Source organism: Lepisosteus oculatus, chromosome 1 (genome assembly GCF_040954835.1).
Source record: "Lepisosteus oculatus isolate fLepOcu1 chromosome 1, fLepOcu1.hap2, whole genome shotgun sequence".
Taxonomy (NCBI): domain Eukaryota; kingdom Metazoa; phylum Chordata; class Actinopteri; order Semionotiformes; family Lepisosteidae; genus Lepisosteus; species Lepisosteus oculatus.
In genome coordinates this window covers 10469032-10494783 of record NC_090696.1, presented here as the reverse complement: position 1 = coordinate 10494783, position 25752 = coordinate 10469032, and the positions used below count along the sequence as shown (strand labels likewise).

Sequence of the window (25752 nt, the reverse complement as noted above, 5' to 3'; positions counted from 1 at the left end):
TCTGATTGTCTTGCCATGTACATATATGAAAAGTCATATTCCTGTTTTATTGTGAGGGCTAGGCTTTGTTCTTCATGTTGAGATGGTACTTTTGATTGTTTTCTTTAAAGAAAAAAGTGTTGCTGTAAAAAATACAAGACTTTAAAGCAATTGTGTATTTCCTGTTCTTAGGTGGGTTTCACAGGTATGTGAAACCAAAACCCTGAACCTATGTGAAGCCAAGGTAAACTGTGGTCCTTTACAAAGATACAAATTGATCTGCAGACTTATCTCACTTATAATCTTAATCTTTGAAGTGGTGAAATGCTGTGCATTACTGGAAATCAGCAGCAAAATACGGGTCCTGTTTGCTATACAGATTAGTCAAGAAGATTTGAATTTTAAAGGGCAAGCTGCATCAGATACAGAAGTGAATTGTACAGATGAGGGGGGATTGGTGTCAGGAAAAAGACTTAGCTTTTGTACATACAACATCATTGTTTAACGTATTATCTTGTAAAGACGCTTGCTTCTTTTCAGTGTACCTTTGCAGTTCGTGTAAGGATAGTTTGCAAAGCGTGGTGTCTAATTCAGAGAAGAAAATCAGAACTTTCCTGTTGTCAGCTTGCACAGAAACAACCCAGTGGCAAAATAGACTGTGCCTTTTACTCTTTATTTCTGGCCTGTCTTGTGAAAGCACACCATAAGGAGGTTGAAAGTCAGCTATCATGCTGTTAGCATTAGAGAACACCGAATGGAAGGCATCTCTGCTATATTGCTGTCTGTTGTTGCTGTTTTTAAGTTGAATTTGATAACTTTTTAATAACTCAAGGTGTTGTTTATAGTATATTTGCTTGTGCTTAACACTTGGTTGTTTAAAAAACCTACAGTCTAACATCCCCACTATGTATTTTTGTATGTTGTATGACTGTTTAGATCAGATAAGACTTTCTACAGCATCATCCCTATCAAGATTAGTTACATGCAGGAACAGTGTAGGAGACTAACAGTGGGTGAAATAACATAATGTACAATAAAGGTCAAGCATAATGTAAGATTACGTGCACACCTAGGAACTCTCTACAAGCCAGGAATCACATAGAAATAATCACTGCTGAAGGGTACATCTTGTACAGTACAACTCAAAATCAGCACCAACTATGTCCAGAACGGTGAATTGTAATACAATTGTATTGAGGAGCATAAATTAATGGATCACACATGTTCAGTTAATATTTGCATGGATTTTTGCATAACACAGCTGCCTGAAATGACCCTGTAGGTTCTAACACAAAAGCAATGGACAGAGTGCTACAGCTTGGTAGTCCTGTATTGTTCCTTCCTATATGAGTAGTCCTATAGACACTAGAAGTTTTTTTATGTTGCTTCAACAATACATAAAATGTTGCCTATTTAAGTGTTGACACATCTGTAACATTTTTCTGTTGTTAAATCTTACAGGGGTGGCCTTTCATAGAGAAGAGCAATAGAGTTAGCATCTGTTTGTCACCAGTGATGTACTGTGGCAGTGATTTAAAAGTAGGCATTGCAAACAATAAGAAAATTGAAACTGGTCGCACACATACAGTATCAGTGTGATGACATTAAAATAATGATAATTTTGCATTTACAACAATGTGCTATTGCTTCCACTGTGCTTTCCTATAATTTTAGCATGTTTGTGGTATACATTACTCCACTAGACTATAATAAGACCATGACTTATAATTAGTGAACTTAAGCCATTATTCTTTCAAACATTTAATATGAACATGGTAATTCATAGTATTATCATGGTCTAGTCTATAGTATTTGGTATGATATCATGGTACAATCTCAGCAATGCACATTAGTACAAAGTGAAAGGAAAACCCATTGTAAAACCTCAAAATATGCCATGCAAATTTAGAATAGTTAATGTCCATAAGGACACCATATTACACAACATAAAGTGGACATTAAAACTGATTCTGATTCAACACATATTCACAGGCTTGTACAAATAAAAATGGCCTTTATTTAAATATGAGAACAGAGCAGCCATCATCAGATACATATAAATAAATAATACACATAAATAAATAGATAAATAAATAAGCACATTCATAAATATGCATTTTGTGTTCCAAACAGCTTTTCAACTTCTACACATACAGCTTATGTAAAAAATTCAAGTAGTTTTTGCATTGGCCTCAATGGCTAGGCTATTAGGACAAGTCACATATTCATGTTGTGTCAGAACAGTGAACATAAATAAGCAAATGCAATTAATCTGAAATAACCTTAAAGGAAACACTCAAAATTGAAGTACCATAAATAAGTCTCTCGAAACATTACATTTGTAAAAATACAAATGCATAAATACAATCATTGTTTTAAAAATTGAAAATTATTTTTGTGCTTGTTTCTTGCTTGATTGTTAAAAATCTGATGATCAAATGTATTAAGAAGATTAATTTAGTGAATACTATTCTGGGTTATGTAAAAAATGAGAAGCAAAAGTTTGTTTCCCTTCTTTTTTTCCCTGGGTTCGGAGTGCTCAGTTCTCTTTTCCCTGACTGTGCTGTAACCCTCATCTAATGCATGACAGCTGTAGATCAGGAATCCTGCAAGTTTGTCTTGTACTGCAGCAGGATCTTCTTGAACTTAAAGAAAGCATGCAGTACATCCGAGATATAGCATGCAGGAGGACTGATCTTCTCTTGTGTTGCTGTAAGCATGCTAGTTAGGGTTGCACTTAAGAGGATAACTGAGGATAAAAATCAGCTGGAAGTAATGAGCGATGTTTTAATAAATTTTGTAAATTCATCAAAGAATTGTTCAGAATTATTCCGGGGATAACTTTCACAGGGTGAGCAGGTTTCAGAACTGGGCTGGAACTGGAGCTAAGGATAGAGAAAAGAAAGATGTGGAAATAGACACAGTTACTATAGGTAATATATGTTAAATTCTGAAAAAAAATAAACGGAGACAGATCTCCTTTTTCCCATAACATTAAATATACAAAACAAACAGGCACTGTTTCTCCTTTTGTTGTGTTTGAGACTACAGTATTTATATATATTACTTTCTATAACACTTGGCAATAACCCAGTTATATTTCATTTTTGAAAAGGGCACTGTACTGTACAAAAGAGCTTATGAATGTAGTGCAGCATTGCACAAGCATTCCCACCACACTTCCTTTCAGATAGCTTTGGCAAATTATTTTCTGAAATAAATGTAAAGACAAAATGGGGGCTCAAGAACTGATTTCTAAAACTGACATAACCTTTGTGTTATGAATCCAATACAGCTTGTGTACCATTATGCAGCTTCCTCTTCAGACAGTATCTGCCATTGGGATACTGCTGCCCCTAACAAAACACTTCCCTGCTTCGATATTTCTCTCTTAAGTAAGTGTCTTTAGTACATATCAATAATATGTGTTTAGTTTTTTGGCATAGACATGGTCATTTTTTTAAATCATGTTATTATTAGCTTGAAATGATGTATATTTTAAATTCAAATAGTAGAACAAGTTAAATGCTTTCGTTTCCGAAATGTCTTGCTTAGAACAAAATCCTATGCTAGTAATCTTAGGGAATTTGCGAATGAAGATATATTTCCAAACTTCAGATCTTTTAATTTGCTTACCTTTTTGCCTAAATCCTTTAGGCCAGCAACAGCTTCATCAATTTCTTCATCAGTTTCCTTAGCGTACTCCATTTGAACCACATCCAGCTCCAAAAGAAAGCACTTCAGCGCCTCTGCTTTGCAGGACTTGAAATATAAGCAGGCAGAAGTTAGTATGAATCGTCTTGACAATGACTCAGAAAAGAGCTAAGTATAAAATATGTGCTGTATCATAAATGCGATATCGCCAGAGCATCAAATATTGCTTCACTAAAGCACAGAACTGTTGAGCTCACATGACCTAATAAGCGAAAACAAAGTGCACAGAGATCTAGGTTCTGGCACATTTAAAAGGATGCCTGAGGTGAATGCTGTCACACTGTCAGTGACATGAGGTTTAGGTCTCACTTTGAACATGTTTTTGATTTCCTGTGTGCTTTTCAAATGAAAAATACTCCACAGCTTGCAGCAAATTGACGTTGCATGCCACTATTCTTTAGGTTTATAATTATATTAAACTTCTTCCAGATGTAACATTTTTAACATATGTAGAAGAGCACACATTTATGTGTCTTCTGTATCACTCTCTAGTAATAGCTACTAATGTGCAAAAACATAATACATACAAATGTTTACATATAAAGCCATATACACAAATACATACCTTATAATCTGCTGGAGTGTAATAAAGTCCATCTTTATTTCCCTAAAATGATATAAAAATGTAATGCATTAGAACACATACATTTCTCAGATTATGTACACAAATGTTATATATTTGCAGTCTTATAATTCCCTATAATTCAGCTTGGATAAAGGCATCCACCAAAGTAAAAATATATTTGTATCGTATTTGTATCTAGTAATATAATATTTGTATAGTAATATAAACTGTATATAGTAATATGTTAAAAAAAACTCAACGTTACTTACAACTGCCAAACCTCTTGCTTTATCCAAAAATTCAAGCATTTCTCGATATATCGTTGTACTCTGTGTTGGAGCCCCTTGAAGATAACCAGAAACAAACAATAACACAGAAACAATCCCAAGTGTAAGATGCATTTTGTCTCTAAGGAATGTAGATTTTGTTATACAAATCTTAGACTCGATTAAAGTGTGTCTTCTGAATGTCTGAGCATTTTGGCTTAGAATTTATACGTTTCAAGCCTGGAAAAATCAATGGGTGGGTTTAGTAAAAGTTCAGATATTACAGATTTTAAAAGGCAGGGTGTCTATTTTTTCCTTTGATGACTCTTTGGAATTTCTACACAGCTACTACTGGATGGTAAAATCCCTCAGAGTAGCCCACACTTGCACTTACCGTGCTGTGTGTAACAAGTTTCCTTTTTCAACCTTACCTTCAAATTAACTATTTATTGATTGTCAGTCTGCATTTTAACATGCATATAATGTACTGAGTAGTAGATGAATAAGACTTTGAAATGCAGAACTATGTTCATGTGTAATTGAGGTATATATTTGAAAATACATTTTACCATTGAGTAGGTATTATACCTAGAGCACAGGCTTCTGTAACAATATACTCACTTGCTTCATAGACCTCAAAACGTTTTAAGACAGCCATTCTAGGAGTAGGGGTAATCTTGTCCTGTGATATCATTTCTTACTGTTGAGAATTATGTTTGTTTTAGTTTATTTAAGTATATTTTTGTATATGCGCACACAGTTTTTGATTTGAAGTGAAGACTGCTTCGAAACATTCATGAATTAGCAGTGGAAAGTCACCGCTGTGGTTGTCAGTTTATTAAAATGTAGATTTTTTTTAAAAAAATCTAGATACCCTTAATGGTATCTATGGTGCTACAGGGTTTGTTTGTCTAAATGTTTGAAATAATTTTAGAAAGGATTTTAAAAAATATTTACACAACCATTTGCACCAATAGAATACCTGGTTGAGCATTTATCTGCAAAATATTCCATTTAAAATATCAATTTTTTTCACTACAAACACCAGTTTGGAAAAATCTGTTTTCTTTAAAACAGCCACTGCTGCTCTCATATGGGTGAAGTGAAGGTGCGAAACACTGACAGAACATTTATATCATTCTCCCTCCAGACTGGTCTCCCTGTTGTACTGTTACCGGACAGGAATTCTGGCTGTTCTACAAGAGGTGTGTTCCCATTAAAGGAAACCAATCTCTGTCCATGTTACCCTTGCCTGAAGTCTGATTTGCAACCAGGAGATTTCAGAAAAGAGGGGCATGATTTTCTGGGACTGAAATTTATTATTAAAAGCTGAGGTACTGATAAGATTCGACTGAAGACGGACTAAAGGCACAATAGTGTGTACTGTATGTTTTGCTGGAATTCAGAAGCGATCAGAAGTGATCCAGGGTAGCACTTGGTTAGTAGATGGTTGGGAAAATTACAGGAGAGGGTAGGGTAGGAATTCGAGGCAGGTTGACTTTCACCAAAGTACGTTGTAAAATGTATTTGACAGTTGAATTGATTGATTTTGGTTAATTTCTTTTGTGACAAAACTGAAAAATGAAGAATAAATTCCTGTTTGTCCATGTGAAATGTACGGCTCTATGATTTTGCTGATGGACTGAGTATGCCTTCAGTATCTAGTCCTGAAAGTAAAACTGAAAATTTGAAGCTGAACAATAGAGAGCAGTGTTGCAGGTGACAGTCCTTGTTCTTTTTTGCTGGGTCTTGGTTTTAGTGCCACAGGAACTCAGAAAAGTGTAGAAACCACTGCACGGTGATCTGGAAGATGACTTTGCACCTGTGGTTGGGTCTGACTTCTTCACAGCTCTTTCCACTAAAAGGGAATACCAATGCTCTTCCACAGTGGAAATAATACAGAGCATTGTCACAAATCCGAATTAATACAACCACCATGAAGCAATGTAAGTGATTTCCCCTGTGTTATCAAAGACTGCATTTTCAAGATAACTTCCACATCTTTTTGCAGTACTGCCATTTTATTTCTCCTTTTCTAGTTTTAATAATAGTTATCCTTACACTTAATATAGCATTTTTCTGGACTCTCCACTCAAAGAGCTTTACAGGTAATGGGGACTCCCCTCCACCACCACCAGTGTGCAGCCCCACCTGGATGATGCAATAGTGTGCCAGAACGCTCACCACACATCAGTTATTAGTGGGGAGGAGAACGGAGTGATTAAACCAGTTCATAGATGGGTATTATTAGGAGGCTATGGTTGGTAAAGGCCAATGGGAAATTTGGCCAGGACGCTGGAGTTACACCCCTACTCTTTTCAAGAAATGCTCTGGGTTTTTAAAAACCACAGAGAGTCAGGACCTCAGTTTTATGTCTCATTCGAAAAATGATACCTTTTTACAGTATAGCATCTCCGTCACTATACTAGGGCTTTAGCACCCACACAGACCACAGGGTGAGTGCCCCTACTGGCCCCACTAACACCTCTTCTAGCAGAAACCTCAGTTTTTCCAGCAGGTCTCCCATCCAGGTACAGACCAGGCTCACACCTGCTGAGCTTCAGTGGGTTGCTAGTTGTGAGTTGCTGGATGATATATCTGCTGGCATTTTAACTTAACTTTTAACTTAACACTTTGCAAGTCACATCTTTAAGTATTTGCAGTTTCTTTATGGTATCAAAGAACAAAAATGCTTTTCAAAATGCCCTGTGAGTCTGCCTGTATCATGCTGTTAATACTGATCAAGAACTGTTTTTAAAACTAGTAATAAACAAGAACTACCATTCAAGACAAAATATAAGTCTTTTGCTAAAGTAGCAAAAGGTTTGTGAGAGGGACCATTTAATTTTGACTGTTAATATTGGATACTTTACGATTGTATGGGTACTATATACAGTGGACTCTAGAATTATCGGCACCCCTTGATAAATATGAAGAAACAAAAAGAAGTATAAAAAAATTAGTTCATTATGCACTGAAATATATTTCCAACATTAGAAAATAATTATTCTGAATTAATGATTTAATGGAATCACCCAAGACAAAAAAGACTATTACATTATAAATTATGTTCTGTAAAATAAAAGAAATGCAATTATTGGTAACCCTGTTTTTTAGTATTTGGCAGAGCCTCCCTTGGCAAGGATAATTAATTAATTGCTTACACTTATATAGTGCTTTTCTGGACACCCCACTCAAAGTGCTTTACAGGTAATGGGGACTCCCCTCCACCACCACCAATGTGCAGCCCCACCTGGATGATGGCAGTACCTCTCTTCTTGTAATGCTTTATCAGGTTGGTGAGCACTGGGAGGGATCCTAGACCATTCCTCCATGCAGAACCTTTCCAGGTCCTTGAGGGTTGTAGGTGTGCGCTTATGGACAGCCCTCTTCAGCTCAGACCACAGGCTTTCAATAGGGCTCAAGCCAGAGGACTGAGATGTTCATGGCAAAACACTGATTTTCTTTTCTGTCAACCATTTCTTTGTGGATTTTGAAGTGTTTTGTGTCCTTGTCATGTTAAAAGATCCATCTTCGGCCAAGGCGCAGCCTCCTGGCAGAGGCAACCAGGTGTTTGGCCAAAATATCCTGGTACGGTTGAGAATTCCTGATTCCATCAATCTTAACAAGGGTCCCAGGACTGCTGGCAGCAAAGCAGCCACAGAGCATCAAAGATCCCCCACCATGATTTACAGGAGGTATGATGCTTTTTTTGGTTTATGCATCCCTCTTCCTACACCAAACATACCTGTGATGACTGTGGCCAGAAAGTTTAATTTTGGTCTCATCTGACCACAGCACCCGCTCCCAGTCAAAGTGCCAATAGCGTTAGGCAGACTCCAGGTGCTTCAATTTGTTCCTCCTCAACAGCAGGGGCTTTCTTCTGGCAACCCTTCAAAATCGCTTGTTGGTGTGGAGGCGTCATCTAGTCTTTATTTTTTTAGATGGGATGACCCTACGATGCAAACAATCCTTGTTTTTCTTTAACTGAAACCCTTTGGGGTTTTCTCACCATCTTTCTCACTGTGTGTGGGGACAAGATGGGCTTGTGTCCTCTTCCTGGCACATTAACCACTGTTTCAGTGGAGTCTAATTTTTTAATTATTGCTCTGACAGTTGAAATTTGTATTTTTAAGGTTTTACTTTTTTTTTATACCCATTATTGGCTTTGTGATAATCAGCAAAGTTTTGCCTCATTTCTGTGCGTGTTTCATCATTTTTATCCCCTAGGGAAACAGGAGATCACTATATATAATTTTGGCATCTCTGTTTTTCAGGTAAAACAGCATTACTTGTTTATAATTGAACCTTGAAATAAAAAAATATTTTAAAAAAGGAGAAGTATTCCCCTAACATATAGGTATTAAATATCTGTCATTATCTTTTTTTTTTTCTTCATATTTATCAAGGGGTGCCAATAATTCTGGAGTCCATACAGTATATGTTGAATCATGATTAAAAAATAAATTTGGAATTACTATGAAATTACTATGAATTACTTCAGAAACAATTTATGATTTTATCCATCCATCAATCTATTTTCTAACCACTTTTTCCAATTCAGGGACTCAGGGGAGCTGGAGTCTATCCCAGCAAGCAACAGGCAAAAGGCAGGGTACATCCTAGATGGAACACCAACCCATAGCAGGACAGACAGACACAGACATGCACACACTCACACCAGGGCCAATTTTTTCCAGTATGTATGTCTGTATGTAATATTTGTTTCCAGTATGTATTTGTTTTCCAGTATGTATGTAAAAAATTCCATTATGTGCTTGGACTGTGGGAGGAAACTGGAGCACCTGGAGGAAACCCTTGTGAACACAGAGAGCACCCTAGGGCCCCAGGGCTGTGAGACTGCAATGTTAACCACTGTGCCCCCGCCACCACAAAACCTATACAGTACCTTGCAGTAGTATTCAGACACTGACAGTTTTCACATTGTTTTGCAGTATGAATTCATGTATACAAGCTACCCCATGCATTGAGAGCAACAAACCAAAAGATTTGAACAGATACAGTATTTAAGAAATAGATAATTTTGTTGGCCATATACAATTTCTTCCATTAGGAGTTTGTCTTTTTCACATACCCCAGCTTGCTCTCCATGAGACACACAGATGGGGAGAGAGAAGCTTGGGGTCAAAGCACAGGGTCAGCCATTTATACGGCCCCAACGGAGTAGGATTCCTCTGCTGGCCATGGGATTTGAACCGGCAACCTTCTAGCTACAGGCACTGTTCCCTAGCCACAGGGCCACCACTCTGCGGTTTAATTTAATATGTGGAAACAAAATGAAAATTTGTGATTGCATATGGATTCAAAATAAATACATTTTGGGATTCAAAATTACATTGATGAATTACACAATTAGTAGAGTAGCCTCTGTCTGTGTGCAATAAAAGAAGTTCACATGTTTTCACAATACATGTTCCTTTTTTATTGTAAGGTCAGGTGGTGACTTTCAAGCGAGCATTCAGTCTTTAAGACTAAGACCAAGCTCGCAAAACAACTCGGGGCAAAAGTTTTAGAACCTCACAGATGAAGAGAAAGGTATAAAGAATTAGAGAACACTGAAATATCTCTTTGAGCACTGATTATTAAGATTACTAAGGAAGGAAATATCTGTCATACATATCTCCTAACTGAGCAGCTGGACAAGGAGGACAGTACTGCAGTGAAAGGTTTTGTGTTCAGACAAGACAAAACTGGAACCTTTTGGTCTAAATGTGAAGTACTTCATCTAACATAAACTGAACATAAAGCTTCACTCAGTCAAACCTATCTCTACTGTTAAGCATGGTGGTGGCAGCATTATCTTCGTGTATACTGTAGTTCTGATTCTCATCAGCAGGGACTGGGAAGCTTGTCAAGAGTGATGGGAACCTACTGTAAATAGAGAGAAGTACTGGCAAATCCTAAAGGAAAACCTGCTTCATACCTCACACTAGAGCACGTATGACCTTTCTGCAGGATACTACACTGGAGTGGCTGAAGAATAAGAAATTGAATGTTCTTGACTCAGTCGTGAAAACTGCTGAGTGCCAGTTGCCTGGGAACCACTGTTGCCAGTGGTTCCCAGGCAACATGAGAGAGCCTTGTAAAACAGCCAAGAAGAGTGGGCCAAAAATTGTACCAAACTGGTGTGTCACACAACTTATTTTTCTTTATTTTCTGACATTTATTGAAACGTATAAGTTAGTTTTAATTCTTCAGTTCTAGCATTGCCTCGCAGCTCAAATGCCTGCTGATTTTTATTTAAATCAAAATAAACTTTATTGCCAAAAAACATCACACAATAGAAAACATTCTCACAATCAGTAAACATTCTTAGCAAGGTATGTACTGTAACTAACATGCAATAAAAACTCTCTTAACGGGTGTGATTGTCCATTATCAATCCATGCAAGTGGATGATGGGGCCCGATTTGCCCAATTAAAGAGTCCCTCCAAGCCCCTCCACTTGCGTTTGTCCATTAGTCCCTGTACAGGGCCCAAAGTTCTTTCCAGTGCTCCCTCACCATGGGGAAACCCCATTTGGCGACGTCGCGCTTCATCCTTCTTCTGAGGTTCGTAAGGATCCTCTCCTCCAGCTCCCTCGTTCCCTACTCTGTGTTGTGCCAAATGAGAGTGTTCCTCGCGTTCCACAGTCCTTGTTAGGGACACCAGCAGCCACAGCAGGACCTGTCCTCTTGTCCAATCTGGTTGGTTCTAGCCCCAGCAGGATGCACTGGTAACTGAGCACTGCTTCCGCTCCCAGGAGTTTTATCACTTTGTCCACTCTGCCCCACACCGCTTTGGCGAAGGGGCAGCTCCAGGACACATGCTCCTGAGTCTCCTCAACGAAACACGTGTCCTGGGGGTAATGTGGGTTCCTGGTGAGCGAGTGTCTGTATAGAACCTTTCTGGTTGCGAGCCTCTGGTGCACTGCTATCCAGTTGAGGTCCTTCAGTTTGTTTCCAATTCCTGCGTTCGTCCGCAACCAGTTGTCCCCTCACCTCCTTGTACAAGGATCTGTGGTTGGTGCAGAGGTCTGGCTGTCTTGTGGCCTCGTACCTCCTGCTCCACTTGACAGCGTGGGTTAGAACTCTGGTTGCCTCTTTGCCTTGGGTCCAGTGTTTGTCCACTGGACCAAGTGCCTCATCAGGATGGATAACCACAGCCTGAGAGAGTCCTGGTACTTGTGGCGCCAGGCAGAGGATGCAGAAGAAGATGCAGTTGAGTTTCAGGGGGAAATGCGGCACGTCTCTCCCCTCTTCCTCGACCGGCTGGCACATCCAGTTCCTTGTGATGTTTTCGTACCTGACGCCCCAGACGAACCTGAAGACCATCCCTTGCAGTGCTCGTCTGAGTCTGTCCGTCAGCGGGTATACCACAGCCAGGTAAACCAGAGCTGGCAGGATGTCTGCTTTCAACACCATCACTTTCCCGGTGAGGGACAGCGACAGTGTTTTTCTCCACAGACCCAGCTTCACTATCAACCTGGCAATCCTCTCGGTCCAATTGAGGGTCTCAATGTCCTGGGTCTGGAACGGAACCCCCAAAATCTTGAGGGGCCCCATGCACAGCTCAAGACCTTCCGACGCCATTGTCTTGTCCCTTCCAGGGTTCAAAGAACTTCAGTTTCCACTTTTGGCGGTCGAGCTTCAACCCCGAGGCCCTTGAGTATTTCTCCACGACCTGCAGGGCTCTCTTCAACCCCCTGTCCGAGCTCAGGAACCTGCTGATACTGTAGGTTAAGTGTTTTCTAGGAAAACTGGCCCTGGTGTGAGTGTGTGTGTTTGTGTCTATCTGCCTGCAATGGACTGGTGTCCTGTCCAGGGTATATCCTGCCTTGTGCCCACTGCTTGCCAAGATCAGCTCGGGCTCCTCTGTATTGGATAAAGCAGTTAAAAAATGGATGGACACCCTTCATTCAGAGCAATGTTTTTCACATGAGCTTTCTATGCAATTTCTACTGAAATTTAAAACACCTAAATTATTTTAATAGATATCAGTGTAAAAATAAAGTGTGACCTGCTTAAGGGAGAAGTCTTTGTTTTTCATTCATAGAATTGATAAGGAAAAAAACACTGAGGTAGAAATTCAAATTTATAGTAATACATTCAAATATAGTAAATATTTGACCATTTAAAACAGCAAAGCTAAAAAAGCTAAAACTCGGCATCTCTGCAACAAAAACAAAAGTGTGTTGGAGAGGAGAATAGCCCCTAAAGGATTTAGTTTTGTCGTCTTATTTAAAGCATTCTAGCCAATATTATGCAATATTTATTGCTATGCATTTTTTAGACTGTCATTGGATATTGACACTATAAATCTGGATTCCTATTTCTACAGATTTGTATTTATCTGTTTTACTTTCAAAATTTCACCTCAAAGTTGTTCATTAAATAATTCTAATGAACACACTGTTGCAAACAATGTTATGAGGGTTTCTATCTTATTCACACTAAAAATCAATAACTTATGGTTTAAAATGTGAGATTTTGCACTTTTATTCCTTGCATTTTGTTTGTTCTTTCAAATTCCTGTTGTCTTTCCATGTGCATTCCACACTAGATTTATTTTTGTTTGAACACACATTGATTTATTGTGTGCTCCTTGTCCTGCAATTATTTTCTCTCTCTCTACTTTGGACTGATGACTGGTAACACCTACAGTAAGAGACATTTATGGATTGAAGGAGAACTGGTTTTCACTATAGAAGCTGTTGAGCTCAATGGTGGCTTAGGTGCTGAAATAGCTGTGGCCTTTTCTTCGTGGGGGGGCAAGTGGAAATGCATTTAAAATCAAGACCAGGAGACACTTCTTTACCCAAGGTGTTGTGGGAGTGGATTACACTACCCAGCTATAGGGATGCATGGAGTCAGAATGCAGTCCAGTAAGAGTTTGAGATGAGGTTATTTGTAACGAAAATGTCCACTACCAAAGATCACTGAAGGAGACGCACACCTTCCCTGAATTGCAACAGTGTTACAGAGGGTTTTATAGCCAGAGTCCGCATTCTACTTATGGTCCACTGGCTATTGTTGATGATGCTATCCTGCCCTTCAGTTATTTCTGAGGTGTCATGAACAGCAACAGGTGTCTGTTTAAAGTTCCTTCACCCAGATCAAGAGCAGTGACTGCAGGCCAGAGTCAGATTTCTACACAGCCATGTTATTGAAGCTGATACTGCAGTTTCTTTCAGGAAATTAGATCACATAATTGGGCTAAATGGTCCATTGGCTTCCTCTTGTTTGTAGCCTTTCCTATTTTCTTATGTTCTTTGTGGTTTGCTGTGGTTTTGCTGAGTGCTGATGGACACTAGAAACAGAAAGGGCTTGAATGAATTAGCTGGATTAGAGTGTGTGTTGAATAGAGGACTTGTCCCCCCCACCATTTGCTGGACAGTGTAGGTTGCTGAAAAAACTACCTACACACTCCTTTTGTGTTGGTTTGTGTTCGTCGTCTTGTACTTTCATTTGTTTGTATTATCTTTACTTTGCCATTACCTTGCCCTAACGTGCTCTATCAACCTCTGTGCTCTTTTGTACCCTTCCTTCTATTCCTTCCATCTACTCTCGTTTTCCCTTCTTTGTATTCATAGTTCACTTGTGTATTTGTGTGAACTTTCGTGTTAAGGGTTAGTTTAGGTTGTCGGGTACATTCTGCACACATAGTTGGTCTCTGTATTAGTAACACTAGTTTAGTACAGGTGAGTGGCTTTTGTCTTGTATGGTTTTGGCTAGTCAGTGGAGGTTAGCTAGGGTGTTGAAGACGCCAAAGACCGAGTGTTTCAGGTTTTCTTTTGTAGTTACGTCAGCTTTCCCTCACTTTCTTCGCCAGCTCCATTTTGTTTGTTATTTTCTTTTCTTTGGCACCACTCTTGTTCCCTTTCGTGTGTGTGTTTGTGTCCTGTATTACGTACCTGTCACTTATTCATTTTAAAATAAATCTCTTTTGCACCAAACTTGTTGTCACGCTTCCTAAGTCCCTCAGAAACCCACCTGCATCCAAAACCATCCTAAATGTTACACCCCTAGACACTTGGGGTCGTAACAGTTCTTAGAGTGTGGGCTGGAACAAGTGGTTGGCTCATTATGTTTATTTGAAGCCCAGAGAGGAGATGCTCAACATGTAGATAAGGGGATCCCAATCACAATCCTGGAGACTCATACATCTGCTGGTAATGGTTACATATCTGTCCTTAAATGAATGTTTAATTGATCAAATAACAGAATTAAATTTATATTAAATATGTCAGAGGCTGCCTTGCATTTCATCCATCAATCCATCCATTTTTAATAACTGCATAGTCCAATACATACTGTACAGTAGGCAGAGAATTAGAGCCTGATCTGCATGACTATTGTACACGTTAATTTACTCTAAAGCCTTTTTAGCCGTCAGTTAAAAGAGCTTGGCTGATGTGAACACTACCAGGTGTGTGGACCCAGGTATTGATGTGTTCATCATGAGTCTTCACATGACAAGCGGATAAGGATGGAGATTAAGGACTCGTGCTTTCATGAGCGACCTGCAGTGACAGACTGCTGTGTGCTGTGACATGACATGTGATTAAGAAGCTGGTGTTGCTGTGCTGGTGTCCTCAGTGGGCTATGAGTGGGTTGCTTAGGGTTGCTGAGCAAGCCTTGATTTTGCTTTCAGTTCAACCAGGGAAAGGCTGCTGAGTGTCATGAGCTAATAGTGGACTTTCAGAGACACAGGCCACACACTCATAGCCCAATCAGTATTAATGGAACGGAAGTGGTAACAGTTTCCAGATTTAGGTTTGTGGGAATTCACATCTCTAAAGATCTAACCTGGACTGTGAACACTGACTCTATCATGAAGAAGGCTCAGCAGCGCCTTTATTTCTTGAGGTGCCTCAAGCGATGGGGAATGCCAATACATGTGTTGTTGAACTTCTACCGCTGCACCATCGAGAGCATCCTCACCAACGGGATCACTGTGTGGTATGGCAACACCTCTTCGCGAGAAAGAAAGGCGCTGCAGAGAATGGTCAATATGGCCCAGAAGATCATCGGCTGCGGTCTCACCGAGATTAAACAGATGAGGACCGCTGCCGTGGTAGAATTCTGGCCATCACAGAGGACAGTCACCACCCCGGGCATGAGCTCTTCACCCCACTGCCCTCAGGCAAGAGATATAAGAGCATACGGACACTTACCACTAGATTCTTCAATAGCTTCTATCCACAAGCAGTGAGATTGGCGAACACATTTAGCCATCTCCCTCGGACCACACCTACACCATCACCATCTACCTCTTTGTGATTTCTTATCTATTGTACATCTCCAGTCATTGTTTACACGTCTATATTGTTTACATTCAAACTGTCTACATGTTTACTTGTACATTGTCTACTGTTTGTTTGTATATTGTCTTGATGCACTGGTTGGACTGGTTGTTTTGTTTTTTACACTTGTTTTACAATCGAGAGACTTTCTGTAAGTAAGAATTCCATTGTACCAGTACATGTACCGGTTACATATGGCAATTCAAGTTCAAGTTCAGTCATTGTTCCTCCACCTCTCTCTGTGTCACTGCTGGGACTTTCTCTCCATGACTTTGATGACTTAGTCACATTCCTCCCACTGTACTGGACAAAAGACCGCAGTCAGACACAGGACCTGGTTGTAGTCAAATGAAGAATGAACACAAGGAAATGAGACCCGATTGAAGTACTGTAAAAAAAGCTTAATATTAAAATAACTTTGAGGAAGATGGTTGTCCCTCTGTAAGAGAGAGAAAAAAGCAAGTTTAAAAACCTAAGTGTGATTAATATGAATTTTATTTTTTTAAGAAACAGAGAATTTTGCTTATGTTCTCTGTGTAACTTTCTCTCTGTGCCAAGTTGTGAATAGCACTGCAAGTTTTAAAGAACTGAGTACTCTTTGGGGTTTGGATGGACTCCGCTTCCCTTTCATGTATGAAGTGACAAACATCCTTCCCTCCTAAATGTATTATTTTTCAGCTGAGTTTGGGGGGAAAACTATCTTCCTAAAATCAGAATATCTGGTTATGCTAAGAAGTATTACTTAAAACCTTTAAAGTGAAATTTAAATTTCTAAGTCCATGTGCTATTGAAAGGGGGTCTACATTTCAATACCTTTAGAATAAAGTCCAGTTTAGCTTTATAATGGAAAAAGTGAGAGAACTAATTATTTTTAAAACTTTTTCTCCATAAATATGTATAATGATACTATAAGCATTAAGAATGTATAGGTTTCAGACAATTCAGACAATTTTCTGCATTCTACTTAAATTCTCCTTATTTCTCTGGTTGATTATTAATAATTTATTATCTTGATACTGTTAGTAAGTAAACTTTTCCCTAGTGCAGTGTGTCCCAAGCCTGGTCCTGCAGTACATTTTTCTCTCCAGCACTTATCAATTCCCTAAGGGGGAAATAAAGTCTTATCTACAGTATCTATCTCGTCATGAATTTAAAAGTTAACTGTTTGCCTGTAGTTTTAAAACCTTAAAGAGCAGAACAAGACATTGATGGTAGCGTGGTTAATTAAACCGCGGTTAATTAAATTAAACTGCAGAGTGGTGGCTCTGTGGCTAAGGATCTGCGTCTGTGGCTAGAAGGTTGCTGGTTTTATATCCTGCGGCCGGCAGAGGAATCCTACTCTGTTAAGTCCCTGAGCAAGGCCCTTAACCCCAGCTGCTCCAGGGGTGCCATGTAAATGGCTGACCCTGCGCTCTGACCCCAAGCTTCTTTCTCCCCATCTGTGTGTTCATGGAGAGCAAGCTGGGGTATGTAAAAAGACAAATTCCTAATGCAAGAAATTGTATATGGCCAATGAAGTGATCTTATCTTATCTCAAGTGTTGGTGTTTTTGCTCTCCTTTCTAAGAAGATCACGAGAGCGTTTGACATTGTCATTCCCGCCTGCCGTTGATTGACAAAACGTATCAGTATTTTAATTAGCTACTGGGTGGGGGCAAAACATTTTTTTTAAAAACTGAAACCGATCTGCTTCTGTATTTCTTAGATTTGATGCACATAAAGGATGTTAGGGCTAGGGTGAAAACCGGATACTGGGGCTGTCAGAGGACAAGGACTGGGAAACATTAACATTGTGCCCTGTATACCTGCAAATTGACTCCTGCATCCCATCCAGGGTCATTCCTGCCTTGTGTTCATTGTCTCTCAGGTTAGGCTCTGGAACACTGCTACCCTCTATTGAACTAAGAGGTTATTACAATGGAATGAACACTGTACATGGATGAGAACAGTCCCTCTTCTCCATGAAAAGTCAGATCTGGGAGAGTGAAGTTTTGTTCATCTTCTCTGTGTAATACAGTTTGCTTTCAGCTTCCTTCAAAGTGGTGCAATAACAATTTTGGCTATGGAAGCATTGACGATCGGTCATCTCTTTTATATAAAAAATATTGGGAAAGATCCCACAAAGCAAAAAGCAGCTTGGAAATAAAGAAAAAAAAAACATGTGTACCAATCTCCATGTTTATCAGGAGAAGCAATGAAGGAATAATTATGAATAATAATTACTTACACTTACAGTATATAGCACTTTTCTGGACACTCCACTCAAAGTGCTTTACAGGTAATGGGGACTCCCCTCCACCACCACCAGTGTGCAGCATCCACCTGGATGATGCGACAGCAGCCATAGTGCACCAGAACGCTCACCACACACCAGCTATCAGTGGGGAGGAGAGCAGAGTTATGAAGCCAATTCATAGATGGGATTATTAGGAGGCCATGAATGGTAAGGGCCAATGGGAAATTTGCCCAGGACATTGGGGTTACACCCCCTACTCTTTTCAAGAAACACCCTGGGATTTTTAATGACCACAGAGAGTCAGGACCTCAGTTTTATGTCTCATCAGAAAGACGGCACCTTTTTACAGTATAGTGTCCCCGTCTCATGTTTTAACCACAAGTTCTAATGAAAAGCACTTTTGGGGAGTGGTGGAAGGGAATATACTATTTGAACTCCACAAATATTCCAAATAATAGGTTTGGAATAAACCAATTACTTGTTCCTTTGCAGCCTAGGAATGCTGACGCAGCTACCCACCTGAACTACTACACTTCACAAATATTGTTCAATATAGTGCCATGCAAATCTAAATAATGCTAAATGGTTTTTAAATATGGGTGTTTTTACTTGTCTGTGATAATTTTCAATTTAAGCTTAATTGTCCCCTAGGGGAAATTTGTTTTATGCCACAGTCAAACACAACACAATGCAAAATCAGCATCACCAAAAGGGAGGAGAATACAGTAGTGTTACAGGAGATAAGAAACAGGAGACATAGTTGTTACTTTGCATTTTTTAAGAGTGTAATTGCAGTGGGAATAGAAGATTTCCTGAGTCTGTTGGTTTTACACCTGGGGGCACAGAAGCATCTCCCAGATGGGAGAAGTGTGAATTCACAATGGTGGGGGTGAGACACACCCTCCCTGATGCTTTTGGCTTTCTTAGTCACCCCCTGTTTGTAAAGAATGATTAGTTGATTTGATTATTCCCAATTATTTTGCCACTTATATTGACTAATTTACCCAGCCTATAACAGTTAACGGTTCTTATGCTGCCAAATCAGCAAGTGAAGCAGCATGTTCAGACACTTTCAATAAATGATAAAAGTAAAAGTTTTATCTACATTACCTTAAAGTAGCTGAGTTTCCTAAGGAAGAAGAGTCTCTGTTGGCTTTTTTATAGATAGTGTCGCAACATTTGTCCCACTTTAGGTTTTTGACAATGACCAGTCCCAAGTACTTATAGTCATCGACAATTTCAACATGCTGACCATCAATCATAGTGGGTGTGGTATTTTTCCTAAAATCAATAACCAGTTTCTTTGTTTTTAAAACATTTATCTTTAGGGAGAACTCGTTGCACCAGTTAGTAAAATCATTTAGAATGGGCCCATGATGGTATTCTGTGACCTTTAAAAAACTGACCAGGACTGTGTCATCAGCAAATTTAATGAGATGTCTATCTGTGTGTTTGCTTATGCAATCATTGGTGTACAAAATGTACAGTAGAGGGGACAAGACACAGCCCTTTGGTGATCCAATTGAAGTGGAGCGAATGTCAGATAAGCACTTCCCCAATTTGACCTGTTGGGACCTGTTAGTTAGGAAGTCTAACACCCACCTTATCTAGCAGCCACCTTCACTATTCTCTCAAGAGTTTTCATTGGGAGAGATGTGAGAGCAACTGGCCTGTAGCTGTTAAGGCCACTAGGCTTGGCAGTTTTAGGAATAGGAATAATGATGGATTTCTTCCACAGAGAGGGAATGATCTGTAAGTTTAAGGACATCTAAAAAAGAAAACTAAAAATATTGCATAGCTGATCTGCCACACGTTGTCTGGACCCGCACTTTTCCTAATATTGATTTTCCTAAACAGCCCACGTACCCCTGTTTTAAAAACCTCTCCAGATACAGTTTGCATATCACTATGAGCTGAGGTGGTTGTAGATTTCAACTCAAAGTGGGTATAAAACACATTCAGATCATTGGCCAGCTGTTGCCCATCCATACCACTTAACAGGTGCCGCCACTACACTTCTGAGGGATATTTGTATCCCTCATATATTTGTCTGTCATACATATTTGATATTTGTCTAGAGCAGATGTCTAAGGTTTATTCTTAGAATGCAACTGTGAATATTTTTTTCCTCAATTGATTTTATGTTTTTTTTTTACCTACAGTGAAATTCTTTAAAGGAGCAGATAGCAAAATGATGTTTAGGCAAAGTTTTCATGCTTGTTACATGAAAATAAAGTTTATTTTTTGGACAAATTGTCTTCTAGTTTGCCAGAAGGCCTTGTTCCCAGTAAGCATTTATTAACATTACCAAGAGCAATAGTTTCCACTGTGTGACTGCAGTAGTTTCATTTAATTAACTGTGGGTGCTAGAACTGTAAATACTCCAGAGGATAGTTGTTTTTAGAAGTAATGGGTTGCCTGTGGAAAAGGGCTTTAAATATTGATACAGATTGCAAGTTGGATGAATTCAATACCTTTTTCGAACAAGCCATGGTACTAAACATATCTTCATATCTCCATCTACCACTGCTCAGCCAAATGGAGAAAGTTTTATTTTTTTTTAAATGTTCTCACCAAGGAGGCAGCTCTCAAAAGGGGGAAAGGGAGCAAATGGAAACAGAAGTATACCTAAACAATGTGGCTCAACGTGATGGATTAAACATTTGTAGCATGACTCATGGAAATGTGTTTTGAGTTTCACTTGGATCACAAACTGCAGCGGAAACTCAAAATGGCCACAGGGAAAAATCTTTGAGCAGCGAGGACCTTTGCCATTTAATATGAGATCTTGGCTGGATTTTGGAAATCAGAGCTGTAAAATAAAAATAAATCTCTTAATATCCTTAATATCTCTTAATAACTAGTTCTCAGGGTGATTTGTGCAAAGATAGCATCCATTTTATTTAAAAAATTAACCCCTTTATATTTCTCTAAGTAACCCTGAACTCCTCTTAAAACAGTTTAAAGTTAGTTCAGCCTCGTGACAGGAGAAACATTTTAGAAGCCTTCTTATTAAGTGAACCTTCTCAGTCTCCTCCCCTGAACAAAAGATATTGCTTTGTAGGACTTGAGTGCATTGACCTCTTCTGTAGTCTGTGCAATGCACATGCCTTATTTAGAGTGCATTGCAGACTCCACTGGTCTTTGCATTTTCAGCGCTTATGCAAGAAAAGATGCCCCATTATTATTTGTACATGTTCAAATACATGTCCTAAAATTAAAATACTTCACATATAACATCATAAGAGTATATTAAAGAGCAACCTCTGTGTGCTTACCTACTGTTTGTGACTCAGACCAAAGAGTTAGTTTTGCATGTATTGAATACAACAGGAAATGAGTTGGGGGGAATTTCTTCGACAGTGGCTCAGCTACAGTACCACACAATTAGGTCAGATTTCCTTAACTTGTGCAAGTGACAGGTGGAAACTTTTCATGCAAATTTAAGTAAAGTGAAAGGAATGGCTATCATTAGGCTAACACCTACTGCTTGTGGGAAGTCCATATCAGTTAATTCAAACCCATTTAACTGCCCTTCACGTAACAAAAAAACCTCTAAAACAATTGGTCACTCTGTGGATATGTCATGAAGGTTATGTTGGCACAAATGACATCACATGAAAATACGTTTTTAAATTCTTTCATGCCTACTCATGTATTCCAAGCAGAAACACTTTCATTTTTCTTCACATACCATATTTGCGGTAAAATAATGTCAATTATAGTTTCTTATGTCTATGGCTAATACACAGGATTAGTAACAATAAACTGTTAACCCTGATAAAAACCCCTCAGAACTTCAAAGCATAGACAGTTAGACAGTTGTATGACATAGCTGTTATACAAACATATGCATAGTTTATATATTTAAAAACATTCATATGGAAAAAGTCAGAAAACAAAACCTATTTACCTCTCTCAACTATTATTCCAAAAATGTTAACCTTTAAAATAGACTTTGTGAAAACATACAGTAAATAAGTTAAAATTGTATTTGACATAACTCCTGACAAATGAAATAAAAATCATTGCATGCCTTAGATCAAAATAATTTATTTTAGCCTGTTGCTAAAGGAGTTCCCAAATGCATTATGACCAAAAAGTACTTCTTTACACTTAGGGTGGTCAGTGTTTGCACCAAGTCACAAAGAAATGTTGTTAAAGCTGATTCCAACGGATCTTTCAATGTGCAAATTCTCCTACATTCACTTTATTAATGTAGCAGGAATGAAGCTGGTTTTTCTACTCCAAAAACAAAGTACCTTTGAATGTTGTTTGAGCAACAGCTACACAAAAATGTAGGTGTTCATAGAGAAATTTAAAGAAAAGTTAACACAATGCATCGGATATTTCCAGCTGACCATCTTATGATACCACGAATTGTTCAAGATCAGGCACATATCAGCAAGAGGCTGCAGGAAGATCATCTGCACAGTATGTAAGGACCCTTGACTCACTGAAAGACTACAAGCACCAACTGGCACTGAACATAACCAGAACTTGCAGTGAAAATGTAACACAGTGAATATTCACAGGCACAGATTGCCTCACAAATATAAATGTATAAGGTATGCTGTGTAGATCATACTGTATATGTACTCTCAGATTATTTAATGGTTAGAGGAATCAAACACCCATTTTCTCTTGCAACCAGACTACCGAAATATACCCAGAGGAAAAGAGGAGAGGTGTAAAGGAACAATTCACTATGATTACTGTTAAGCATAGTGGGCGTTCGGTAGTGATAACTGGGTTGTTTCTCCTCATCAGGTACTGAAGAACTTGGCATCACAGAATGTTTTTTACATCCTTGTATGGTGCCCCACATAAGCAAGTGCATAGGACCCTGTAGAGCATGACTCTGTTCTACAAGGGAGTCATTGCAAATTGCATATTTGGAAGGAGACAGATCACACTTAGGAGTTACAGTAACGTGGTGGTGTGCAACATAGCCAAATGAGTTGTCTTTCACCAGTTACATAATAGTTTTAACATTGTAGGTTTTCATATCCATTATATTCTATGTCTTGCACTCTCTGAGTGCACTAAGGTGGCTATACTGTACATCTTAGAAAAAGAGTTTTCAAATGGGAAAAACTCTTTTTCATACATGATAAGTCAATAGCACAATAATTCTACGTTGTTGCAAAAAAGATTTAAAAAATATATTTTGTATTGAAATAATCGTATATTACATGTTTTGGAGTTAAAAGAAGTTAAACTTAGCTTCTAGTTAGTTGCTTTTATGTTACTCTCAAAATTGTTTATAAGCACGGCCAATAAAGCGCTATCAAAATTTTGTGTAGTATCTTTCACAAAATCAAACTAGTCTTTATTTTTTGTCTTCTTCTTCACCAGAACCTTATCCCAGCTGCAGTGAGAAACAGTGTTGCAGTAGAGCTTCTCCAGGAAGTCTACATTAATGATAACAGGGCTCTACCCCTGCTCAACATGGAACGGGAAATCTAGTATAGCCAAGCAGCCTTTGAGAGGTGGGAGGAAACAAGAGAAAATCTACAGCCCCACAACATAACATGCAAACTCCACACAGAAGGTGTGCTTACCCAGGATCTTGCAGCAGCACTAACCACTGTGTCCTCCCCAGACTTTATTATATGTGTTTGCAAAATAATATAAAAATGATTCAGTCCCAATTTTGATACCCCAACAACTTATCATACTGAAATGTGTTCAGTAAGAGTTCAAAATGTTTTTGCTCTTGTGCTTCATTGACATTATACAATGCTGAATATGTTATCTAAGTACCTAATTCAGGGTCATGTTGGTGCCAGGGCCTATCCTGACAAGCAACAGACACAAGTACAAAGTACACCCTGGATGGGACACCAGCCCATCATCATGCAGACGGACACACACTCACACCTAGAGCCAATTGTTTTGTTTCTGGACTTTGTGAGGAAACTGGAGCATGGAGAGGAAACCCATATGAACACTGGGAAAATGTGCAAACTCCACACAGACAGGACCCCGGGTCCCAGCACTTTGTGGCACCAATGTTAACCCCTGCACATCCATGCTGCCCGAGACTTATATGCATTTTATTAAATGAAAGAAATAAATTATTTCTAATAAATTATAGATCCTTTATATTAAATGGTGAATTGAAAGTTATGGGTTATACCCTTTCTCTCCATGTGGTTTGGAGGCTGTCTATTGTCTGACACAGTTCTTCCAAAAATGCTCTTGAGAACCATTTTTGTTTTTCTTTCTCAACCTTAAAATGAACACTGAAACAGATGGGCTTGAAAACCATTACTAATAAAGAAATCACTCACCTTTTTCTCAGTGGAAAACACTTTCATTAAAGACACAATAAGAGGGGAACATATTTCCCAGAACCCCGTGGAATCTGTAGATTAGGTACAATATTATTCTCCTGTTAGAGTGCTAGGAGAGTTTTTTTGTGTGGTGCCAATAAGAACTGAAACCATCAAAAGTATTGTGTCTGGTCCTGTGTTAACGTTTTATTCAGACTATTTAAATGTATAGTGAGAAAGAGTGGGAGCTGTATGTTTATACTTGACTACAACAAACGTGCTGTTCATTGTTTCATTCATATATTTGAACATTACACCTTAGTTCTTTGCTTCCCTGCTCTCTGTATCACCTATGTAGGTGTGTAGGGACAGACACAGAGGGACGGGGGTTTTCCCCAGTTTTATCATTCCCTTTACAATTACTAACACAGTGTTTACCGAGTGAATTTGGAATAGGTTGACTCTTTTCGTAGTATTAGTTGAAACAATTGCTCACAGAAATATTTGGTCACTGGTTACATAATTACAATTTAATCATGAAAAAGAGCCTTGGGACAAAAGTTCTTTTGCTGGAAAAATGATGCTCAAAAAGCATAAAAGTACATCACAAATCTTTGACTGTTATGCGCTGATTAAACTTTAAGGCTTACATTTATCTCCAAATAAACCTGGTGACCATAAAGAGGTTTTTTTTCCACCCACTGGTAGAAAGTAAGTGCTACCCATTTAATGTTTGGAAAAAAAACAGATTAATTTGAGTCATAAGAAATCATAGGCAGTTAGAAGCATGGTTAAAAAAATGAATGAAAAGAAGAATGTACACTCTCCTTAAAAATTATAATTTGCTCTAGTTCCCTGCTACTTGCCATAAAGACCCATAGATTTTCTCTTTTTCATTCTTCCCTAATCTGTTACAGACAGAGGTCAGCCTCATATTACTGATTAACTGGTCTAAAACACCTCTGACTTTAGCTACAGAGGATGGCAATCCATCTAACACAAAACCCTTTCACAATATCGGTGTGATACTTACAATGATGCTAGAAGGATGTGGCTTGGTTATGATAGATCTTGCAAGGTTTTCACGTTTCTGGAAGGATGTAGTTTGGTAATGCCAGATGTACTACAATGTAAGATACTCAGACTGTGCATGTTTCTAGGTTTGGAAGAAGTTACTTGGACTTGAACATGCAAAATTTAAGATTTTTCCAATTGTACCACAAAACTACATTTAAGTGCCAGAACATTTGAAATGAATGTTTCAAATGAATGTAATAAAACTGACATTCATATTACCTCTGCTTTAAAAACTGACATTCATATTACCTCATGGTGTCACAACTTTTCAGCACTCTGGCAACTTTACAATAATACTGCTCTTCATTGTAGCAACCACACACATAAAGTCGA

At 38.7% G+C, this 25752-nt stretch overlaps 1 long non-coding RNA gene across 1 annotated transcript in view; it reads left to right on the top strand.

Moving 5' to 3' along the window:
- The window catches only part of LOC138241242 (uncharacterized), a 33752-nt gene extending 9594 nt beyond the window's left edge, over positions 1–24158 (top strand). Inside the window, exon 2 of the long non-coding RNA XR_011190430.1 lies at positions 23423–24158. This is a non-coding gene — a long non-coding RNA (uncharacterized lncRNA). The remainder of the gene's footprint in view (positions 1–23422) is intronic.
- The last annotated feature ends 1594 nt before the right edge of the window (positions 24159–25752 follow it).